Genomic DNA, 10,095 nt, shown 5'->3' on the forward strand with positions numbered 1-10,095 from the left:
ACTTTCCATCAACCATAAACGTTGCAGTACAAACATGTCAAGGGAGTGGAATAATGAATAGGAAAAATGGAAATATGTGAAAATTGAAATGTTGAGCAAGTTTGGACAGCTCTATTAATAACTATACTGAAATAAAACTGATTTTGTAGTTGAATGGTAAAAGAGTAGCAGTAAAGTACAAGTCTTGTTTGAAGTCTGTCCAGTGTTTTGGTGTGTTTTGCAGTGTTGAGTGTTTCAGAACACACTGGTACAGTAGTACAGTTATGTTAGTTAGAGCGTTGGGCCAGTAACCAACAGGTAGCCTAGTGGTTAGAGAGTTGGGCCAGTAACCAGCAGGTAGCCTAGTGGTTAGAGCGTTGGGCCAGTAACCAGCAGGTAGCCTAGTGGTTAGAGCGTTGGGCCAGTAACCAGCAGGTAGCCTAGTGGTTAGAGCGTTGGGCCAGTAACCAGCAGGTAGCCTAGTGGTTAGAGCGTTGGGCCAGTAACCAGCAGGTAGCCTAGTGGTTAGAGCGTTGGGCCAGTAACCAGCAGGTAGCCTAGTGGTTAGAGCGTTGGGCCAGTAACCAGCAGGTAGCCTAGTGGTTAGAGAGTTGGGCCAGTAACCAGCAGGTAGCCTAGTGGTTAGAGTGGAGGGGCGGCAGGTAGCCTAGTGGTTAGAGCATTGGGCCAGTAACCAGCAGGTAGCCTAGTGGTTAGAGCGTTGGGCCAGTAACCAGCAGGTAGCCTAGTGGTTAGAGCGTTGGGCCAGTAACCAGCAGGTAGCCTAGTGGTTAGAGCGTTGGGCCAGTAACCAGCAGGTAGCCTAGTGGTTAGAGCGTTGGGCCAGTAACCAGCAGGTAGCCTAGTGGTTAGAGCGTTGGGCCAGTAACCAGCAGGTAGCCTAGTGGTTAGAGCATTGGGCCAGTAACCAGCAGGTAGCCTAGTGGTTAGAGCGTTGGACTAGTAACCAGCAGGTAGCCTAGTGGTTAGAGCGTTGGGCCAGTAACCAGCAGGTAGCCTAGTGGTTAGAGAGCGTTGGACTAGTAACCAGCAGGTAGCCTAGTGGTTAGAGCATTGGGCCAGTAACCGAAAGGTTGCTAGATTGAATCCCAGAGCTGACAAGGTAAAAATCTGTCGTTCTGCCCCTGAACAAGGCAGTTAACCCACTGTTCCCCGGTAGGCCGTCATTGTAAATAAGAATTTGTTCTTAACTGACTTGCCTAGTTAAATAAAGATAAAATATCCACTAGAGGGCAGCAGTGTAATGTTCTTTCCATTGATATCCACTAGAGGGCAGCAGTGTAATGTTCATTCCATTGATATCCACTAGAGGACAGCAGTGTAATGTTCATTCCATTGATATCCACTAGAGGGCAGCAGTGCAATGTTCATTCCATTGATATCCACTAGAGGGCAGCAGTGTAATGTTCATTCCATTGATATCCACTAGAGGACAGCAGTGTAATGTTCATTCCATTGATATCCACTAGAGGGCAGCAGTGTAATGTTCATTCCATTGATATCCACTAGAGGGCAGCAGTGTAATGTTCATTCCATTGATATCCACTAGAGGGCAGCAGTGTAATGTTCATTCCATTGATATCCACTAGAGGGCAGCAGTGTAATGTTCATTCCATTGATATCCACTAGAGGACAGCAGTGTAATGTTCATTCCATTGATATCCACTAGAGGGCAGCAGTGTAATGTTCATTCCATTGATATCCACTAGAGGGCAGCAGTGTAATGTTCATTCCATTGATATCCACTAGAGGGCAGCAGTGTAATGTTCATTCCATTGATATCCACTAGAGCAGTTTATAATGTCGCTGGGACAGTTGTTACTTATGAAATCCCACGCCTAAGACAACAGTGCAGTGTTTGCTGGAACATTAGTACATTGTGGGAGGCAACCTGTCTAGAGAGACTAGTAGTTTCTACCTGGTATTTAACCCAACACAGTGACAGATATGGAGCCTATTACACAAGAGATACTAGTTGTTACTGGCTGGTATTTTTTGTTTACATCTTGGGGTCACTAAGTCTCCAGATACTACAATTAGATGCCGCCTCTATGGCAACAAGTTATTTGGACAGGTTACCAGGAGGAAGCTTCTGCTGTCACCAGACGTAAGTGCCTGGAGTTTGGTAAATGTCCTCGGAACGTTGATTGGAACCAGGTTATATGGTCTGATGAGACTAAAATAGAGCTTTTCGGCAACAAAATAAAAAAACAGGAGGTTAGAAGTAAAAAGAGCAACGGTCGTCTACAGTGTAGTATAGTGGATCTGGGTAGTATAGTGGATCTGGGTAGTATAGTGGATCTGTGTAGTATAGTGGTGGATCTGTGTAGTATAGTGGATCTGGGTAGTATAGTGGATCTGGGTAGTATAGTGGATCTGTGTAGTATAGTAGTGGATCTGTGTAGTATAGTAGTGGATCTGTGTAGTATAGTGGTGGATCTGTGTAGTATAGTGGATCTGGGTAGTATAGTGGATCTGTGTAGTATAGTAGTGGATCTGTGTAGTATAGTAGTGGATCTGTGTAGTATAGTGGATCTGTGTAGTATAGTGGTGGATCTGTGTAGTATAGTGGTGGATCTGTGTAGTATAGTGGATCTGTGTAGTATAGTGGTGGATCTGTGTAGTATAGTGGTGGATCTGTGTAGTATAGTGGTGGATCTGTGTAGTTTAGTGATGGATCTGTGTAGTATAGTGGTGGATATGTGTAGTATAGTGGTGGATCTGTGTAGTATAGTGGTGGATCTGTGTAGTATAGTGGTGGATCTGTGTAGTTTAGTGATGGATCTGTGTAGTATAGTGGTGGATCTGTGTAGTATAGTGGTGGATCTGTGTAGTATAGTGGATCTGTGTAGTATAGTGGTGGATCTGTGTAGTATAGGGGTGGATCTGTGTAGTATAGTAGTGGATCAGTGTACTATAGTGGTGGATCTGTGTAGTATAGTGGTGGATCTGTGTAGTATAGTAGTGGATCTGTGTAGTATAGTGGTGGATCTGTGTAGTATAGTGGATCTGTGTAGTATAGTAGTGGATCTGTGTAGTATAGTAGTGGATCTGTGTAGTATAGTGGATCTGTGTAGTATAGTGGTGGATCTGTGTAGTATAGTGGTGGATCTGTGTAGTATAGGGGTGGATCTGTGTAGTATAGTGGTGGATCTGTGTAGTATAGTGGATCTGTGTAGTATAGTGGTGGATCTGTGTAGTATAGTGGTGGATCTGTGTAGTATAGTGGTGGATCTGTGTAGTATAGTGGTGGATCTGTGTAGTTTAGTGATGGATCTGTGTAGTATAGTGGTGGATCTGTGTAGTATAGTGGTGGATCTGTGTAGTATAGTGGTGGATCTGTGTAGTATAGTGGATCTGTGTAGTATAGTGGTGGATCTGTGTAGTATAGCGGTGGATCTGTGTAGTATAGTAGTGGATCAGTGTACTATAGTGGTGGATCTGTGTAGTATAGTGGTGGATCTGTGTAGTATAGTAGTGGATCTGTGTAGTATAGTGGTGGATCTGTGTAGTATAGTGGATCTGTGTAGTATAGTGGTGGATCTGTGTAGTATAGGGGTGGATCTGTGTAGTATAGTGGTGGATCTGTGTAGTATAGTGGATCTGTGTAGTATAGTGGTGGATCTGTGTAGTATAGTGGTGGATCTGTGTAGTATAGTGGATCTGTGTAGTATAGTGGTGGATCTGTGTAGTATAGTGGTGGATCTGTGTAGTATAGTGGTGGATCTGTGTAGTATAGTAGTGGATCTGTGTACTATAGTGGTGGATCTGTGTAGTATAGTGGATCTGTGTAGTATAGTAGTGGATCTGTGTAGTATAGTGGTGGATCTGTGTAGTATAGTGGATCTGTGTAGTATAGTGGTGGATCTGTGTAGTATAGTGGTGGATCTGTGTAGTATAGTGGATTTGTGTAGTATAGTGGTGGATCTGTGTAGTATAGGGGTGGATCTGTGTAGTATAGTAGTGGATCAGTGTACTATAGTGGTGGATCTGTGTAGTATAGTGGTGGATCTGTGTAGTATAGTAGTGGATCTGTGTAGTATAGTGGTGGATCTGTGTAGTATAGTGGATCTGTGTAGTATAGTAGTGGATCTGTGTAGTATAGTGGTGGATCTGTGTAGTATAGTGGATCTGTGTAGTATAGTGGTGGATCTGTGTAGAATAGTGGTGGATCTGTGTAGTATAGTAGTGGATCTGTGTAGTATAGTGGATCTGTGTAGTATAGTAGTGGATCTGTGTAGTATAGTGGTGGATCTGTGTAGTATAGTGGTGGATCTGTGTAGTATAGTGGTGGATCTGTGTAGTATAGTAGTGGATCTGTGTAGTATAGTGGTGGATCTGTGTAGTATAGTGTTGGATCTGTGTAGTATAGTGGATCTGTGTAGTATAGTAGTGGATCAGTGTAGTATAGTAGTGGATCTGTGTAGTATAGTGGTGGATCTGTGTAGTATAGTGGTGGATCTGTGTAGTATAGTGGATCTGTGTAGTATAGTGGTGGATCTGTGTAGTATAGTGGATCTGTGTAGTATAGTAGTGGATCTGTGTAGTATAGTGGTGGATCTGTGTAGTATAGTGGATCTGCGTAGTATAGTGGTGGATCTGTGTAGTATAGTGGATCTGTGTAGTATAGTGGATCTGTGTAGTATAGTAGTGGATCAGTGTAGTATAGTGGTGAATCTGTGTAGTATAGTGGTGGATCTGTGTAGTATAGTGGTGGATCTGTGTAGTATAGTGGTGGATCTGTGTAGTATAGTGGATCTGTGTAGTATAGTATTGGATCAGTGTAGTATAGTAGTGGATCTGTGTAGTATAGTGGTGGATCTGTGTAGTATAGTGGTGGATCTGTGTAGTATAGTGGTGGATCTGTGTAGTATAGTGGATCTGTGTAGTATAGTAGTGGATCTGTGTAGTATAGTGGTGGATCTGTGTAGTATAGTGGATCTGCGTAGTATAGTGGTGGATCTGTGTAGTATAGTGGATCTGTGTAGTATAGTGGATCTGTGTAGTATAGTAGTGGATCAGTGTAGTATAGTGGTGAATCTGTGTAGTATAGTGGTGGATCTGTGTAGTATAGTGGTGGATCTGTGTAGTATAGTGGTGGATCTGTGTAGTATAGTGGATCTGTGTAGTATAGTATTGGATCAGTGTAGTATAGTAGTGGATCTGTGTAGTATAGTGGTGGATCTGTGTAGTATAGTGGTGGATCTGTGTAGTATAGTGGATCTGTGTAGTATAGTGGTGGATCTGTGTAGTATAGTGGATCTGTGTAGTATAGTAGTGGATCTGTGTAGTATAGTTGTGGATCTGTGTAGTATAGTGGATCTGCGTAGTATTGTGGTGGATCTGTGTAGTATAGTGGATCTGTGTAGTATAGTGGATCTGTGTAGTATAGTGGTGTATCTGTGTAGTATAGTGGTGGATCTGTGTAGTATAGTGGTGGATCTGCGTAGTATAGTGGTGGATCTGTGTAGTATAGTAGTGGATCTGTGTAGTATAGTGGATCTGTGTAGTATAGTGGTGTATCTGTGTAGTATAGTGGTGGATCTGTGTAGTATAGTGGTGGATCTGTGTAGTATAGTGGTGGATCTGTGTAGTATAGTGGTGGATCTGTGTAGTATAGTGGATCTGTGTAGTATAGTAGTGGATCAGTGTAGTATAGTGGTGAATCTGTGTAGTATAGTGGTGGATCTGTGTAGTATAGTGGATCTGCGTAGTATAGTGGTGGATCTGTGTAGTATAGTGGTGGATCTGTGTAGTATAGTGGATCTGTGTAGTATAGTGGTGGATCTGTGTAGTATAGTGGTGGATCTGCGTAGTATAGTGGTGGATCTGTGTAGTATAGTGGATCTGTGTAGTATAGTGGTGGATCTGTGTAGTATAGTGGTGGATCTGTGTAGTATAGTGGTGGATCTGCGTAGTATAGTGGTGGATCTGTGTAGTATAGTAGTGGATCTGTGTAGTATAATAGTGGATCTGTGTAGTATAGTGGTGTATCTGTGTAGTATAGTGGTGGATCTGTGTAGTATAGTGGTGGATCTGTGTAGTATAGTGGATCTGTGTAGTATAGTGGATCTGTGTAGTATAGTGGTGGATCTGTGTAGTATAGTAGTGGATCTGTGTAGTATAGTGGTGGATCTGTGTAGTATAGTGGTGGATCTGTGTAGTATAGTGATGGATTTGACCTAAACCCCATTGTAAACCTGTGTGGAGACCTGAAGAGGAGAGTCGACAAGTGAGGACCAAGGACTCTGAAGGATCTGGAGAGTTTCATTACGGAGGAATGGTCTGTAATCCAATCCTGTGTGTTCTCCCACCTCCTCAAACATTAAAGTAGATGACTCAAAGCTGTGATCTTGGCAAAGGGAGTACAAAATGCAGGGGTGACAATAATTGTGAGATGCGTGTTTTTGAATAAAACATTTTTTTCTTGACTATTTTTTTTTCTTTGAACAATTTTAACTTAAGTAAAAGGTTCATCTGATATTTTGAGTGTCAGACCAAGCTGAAAAACAACAATGATATTTTTTCCCACAGACTTTTGTTTAAATTTACCGAGGGTGCCAATAATTCAGGTCACTGTAGGTGTGCCAATTACCTGCTAGGGTGTGTTTCCATTTATCTATATTGTGCCGATAAAAACAGCTTGACATCACACCCCAGAAAACAACAACAAAAAAACGTTTTTCACAGAAACCGACAGTGTTGAGTAAGAATGTAGTGGTTGAAGTGTTTCCATTACCCATTTAGGCAGATTGTGCCTTAATAAATTGGCAACAGCCTGAATGCCCTCCTAAGTATGTATCTGTTTCATGTCTCAGGCAGCCCACAAAACCCAGAATGGATTGAATGCAATAACTGACTAATATTTGACGTTTTCAAAAAATTCTCGCCGCCACGGTCCGCGCCAAAGTATCGCCATGGTGAAACTTACACTCCTATATGGTGATGGTGTAGGCTATATTAAATGGATTGATTAGACTTAAATGTAGATGTTCCACAGGTCTGCATCAGTGGCTTGTAAGGCTGTGTGTGGAAGCCAGGAGATGTGTGGAAGCCAGGAGATGTTTGGAAGCCAGGAGATGTGTGGAAGCCAGGAGATGTTTGGAAGCCAGGAGATGTTTGGAAGCCAGGAGATGTGTGGAAGCCAGGAGATGTTTGGAAGCCAGGAGATGTGTGGAAGCCAGGAGATGTGTGGAAGCCAGGAGATGTGTGGAAGCCAGGAGATGTGTGGAAGCCAGGAGATGTTTGGAAGCCAGGAGATGTGTGGAAGCCAGGAGATGTTTGGAAGCCAGGAGATGTTTGGAAGCCAGGAGATGTGTGGAAGCCAGGAGATGTGTGGAAGCCAGGAGATGTTTGGAAGCCAGGAGATGTGTGGAAGCCAGGAGATGTTTGGAAGCCAGGAGATGTGTGGAAGCCAGGAGATGTTTGGAAGCCAGGAGATGTTTGGAAGCCAGGAGATGTTTGGAAGCCACATCCGGGACGCATCCTTATCCAATTCCCAGGTGCATATTGAAGATATTGGAAGAACTGTCAACATACATTTACTTTTCGTCAGCCAACAAGATGAGTAGGCCAAACGAACAGCAAAAGCACTAGCCTATGTCAATCTACTCTCCCCAAATAGAATAGGTTAACTTTTGTACTATTATATGCAATAAATACATAAATAAATAAATAAATAAATAAATACATATTCCAAACATTGCCTCGGACAGTTGCGGGACGCAATAGATCTCAAATTAATACAGCCACTAGCATCTCAAACACTTTCTTTCACATTGTGAAAGTGATAGTTACTCCCTCTAGACAGACCGTCCCTCTAGATAGGTCCCCCTGTATAATCAGAGTAGGAGTGGTGATCTAGGATCAGGTCCCCCTGTATAATCAGAGTAGGAGGGGTGATCTAGGATCAGGTCCCCCTGTATAATCAGAGTAGGAGTGGTGATCTAGGATCAGGTTCATCCTGTATAATCAGAGTAGGAGTGGTGATCTAGGATCAGGTCCCCCTGTATAATCAAAGTAGGAGTGGTGATCTAGGATCAGGTTCACCCTCTATAATCAGAGTAGGAGTGGTGATCTAGGATCAGGTCCCCCTATATAATCAGAGTAGGAGTGGTGATCTAGGATCAGGTTCACCCTGTATAATCAGAGTAAAAGTGGTGATCTAGGATCAGGCCCCCCTGTATAATCAGAGTAGGAGTGGTGATCTAGGATCAGGTCCCCCTGTATAATCAGAGTAGGAGTGGTGATCTAGGATCAGGTTCATCCTGTATATATAATCAGAGTAGGAGTGGTGATCTAGGATCATGTCCCCCTGTATATAAAATCAGAGTAGGAGTGGTGATCTAGGATCAGGTTCATCCTGTATATATAATCAGAGTAGGAGTGGTGATCTAGGATCATGTCCCCCTGTATATAAAATCAGAGTAGGAGTGGTGATCTAGGATCAGGTTCACCCTCTATAATCAGAGTAGGAGTGGTGATCTAGGATCAGGTCCCCCTATATAATCAGAGTAGGAGTGGTGATCTAGGATCAGGTTCATCCTGTATAATCAGAGTAGGAGTGGTGATCTAGGATCAGGTTCATCCTGTATAATCAGAGTAGGAGTGGTGATCTAGGATCAGGTTCACCCTCTATAATCAGAGTAGGAGTGGTGATCTAGGATCAGGTTCACCCTGTATAATCAGAGTAAAAGTGGTGATCTAGGATCAGGCCCCCCTGTATAATCAGAGTAGGAGTGGTGATCTAGGATCAGGTTCACCCTGTATAATCAGAGTAAAAGTGGTGATCTAGGATCAGGCCCCCCTGTATAATCAGAGTAGGAGTGGTGATCTAGGATCAGGTTCATCCTGTATATATAATCAGAGTAGGAGTGGTGATCTAGGATCATGTCCCCCTGTATATAAAATCAGAGTAGGAGTGGTGATCTAGGATCAGGTTCATCCTGTATATATAATCAGAGTAGGAGTGGGGATCTAGGATCAAGACACTGTCCATATAATATAACTCATTATGATCTACCTTCCACAAATTCTAAGACTGGATTGGTCTCTTGGGTCAAAGTTGACCCTGTACATGAATTAATTATGATTAGTTCTATAAATTCATATGTACATGTACTAGCTAGCTAGCACTGTAATAGTACCTAACAGTGTTGTTATAGCTAGCTAGCACTGTAATAGCACCTAACAGTGTTGTTATAGCTAGCTAGCACTGTAATAGTACCTAACAGTGTTGTTATAGCTAGCTAGCACTGTAATAGCACCTAACAGTGTTGTTATAGCTAGCTAGCACTGTAATAGTACCTAACAGTGTTGTTATAGCTAGCTAGCACTGTAATAGTACCTAACAGTGTTGTTTTAGCTAGCTAGCACTGTTATAGTACCTAACAGTGTTGTTATAGCTAGCTAGCACTGTAATAGTACCTAACAGTGTTGTTATAGCTAGCTAGCACTGTAATAGCACCTAACAGTGTTGTTATAGCTAGCTAGCACTGTAATAGCACCTAACAGTGTTGTTTTAGCTAGCTAGCACTGTTATAGTACCTAACAGTGTTGTTTTAGCTAGCTAGCACTGTAATAGTACCTAACAGTGTTGATGAGATGCTAAGTATCCTTTAATATGATGAGATGCTAAGTATCCTTTAATATGATGAAATGCTAAGTATCCTTTAATATGAGGAAATGCTAAGTATGAGGAAATGCTAAGTATCCTTTAATATGATGATGATATTATTCTGATGGCAGAAACTGAACAAGACCTGCAGAACATGTTATTTTGTCCAGTCTGTTGGTGTAAAATATGGAGACTCAGGATTAACCAGACTAAAACACAGATAATGACTTGGTGTAGAAGGTGGAGACTCATGATCAACCAGACTAAAACACAGATAATGCATTTTTAGAAAAACAGTTACTAAGAGAAGTGTTTTTCAGTTTTGTTTTAGTGAAGACATTCTTGAGTTTACTAGCAATTATAAATATTTTGGTATTTTTTTTATTGATGAACATATTACCTTTCTATACAGAACAACTGCCCTGGACGACTCAGCATGTAGAGCTCTCAGGGGGAGTAATAGGAAAAACAAAAAAACT

General features: G+C 42.2%; 1 protein-coding gene across 2 annotated transcripts in view; it reads right to left on the reverse strand.

The window, feature by feature from the left end:
• Nucleotides 1-9,974: 9,974 nt before the first annotated feature.
• etv7 (ETS variant transcription factor 7) overlaps nt 9,975-10,095 on the reverse strand; it is an 18,536-nt gene continuing 18,415 nt past the window's right edge. For both annotated transcript variants that reach the window (XM_045696572.2, XM_045696571.2), the window contains one exon: nt 9,975-10,095. This exon is cut by the window's right edge and continues 2,062 nt beyond it. The gene's annotated coding sequence lies outside the window, so the exon portion shown is untranslated.

Source organism: Salmo salar, chromosome 15 (genome assembly GCF_965601325.2).
Source record: "Salmo salar chromosome 15, fSalSal1, whole genome shotgun sequence".
Taxonomy (NCBI): domain Eukaryota; kingdom Metazoa; phylum Chordata; class Actinopteri; order Salmoniformes; family Salmonidae; genus Salmo; species Salmo salar.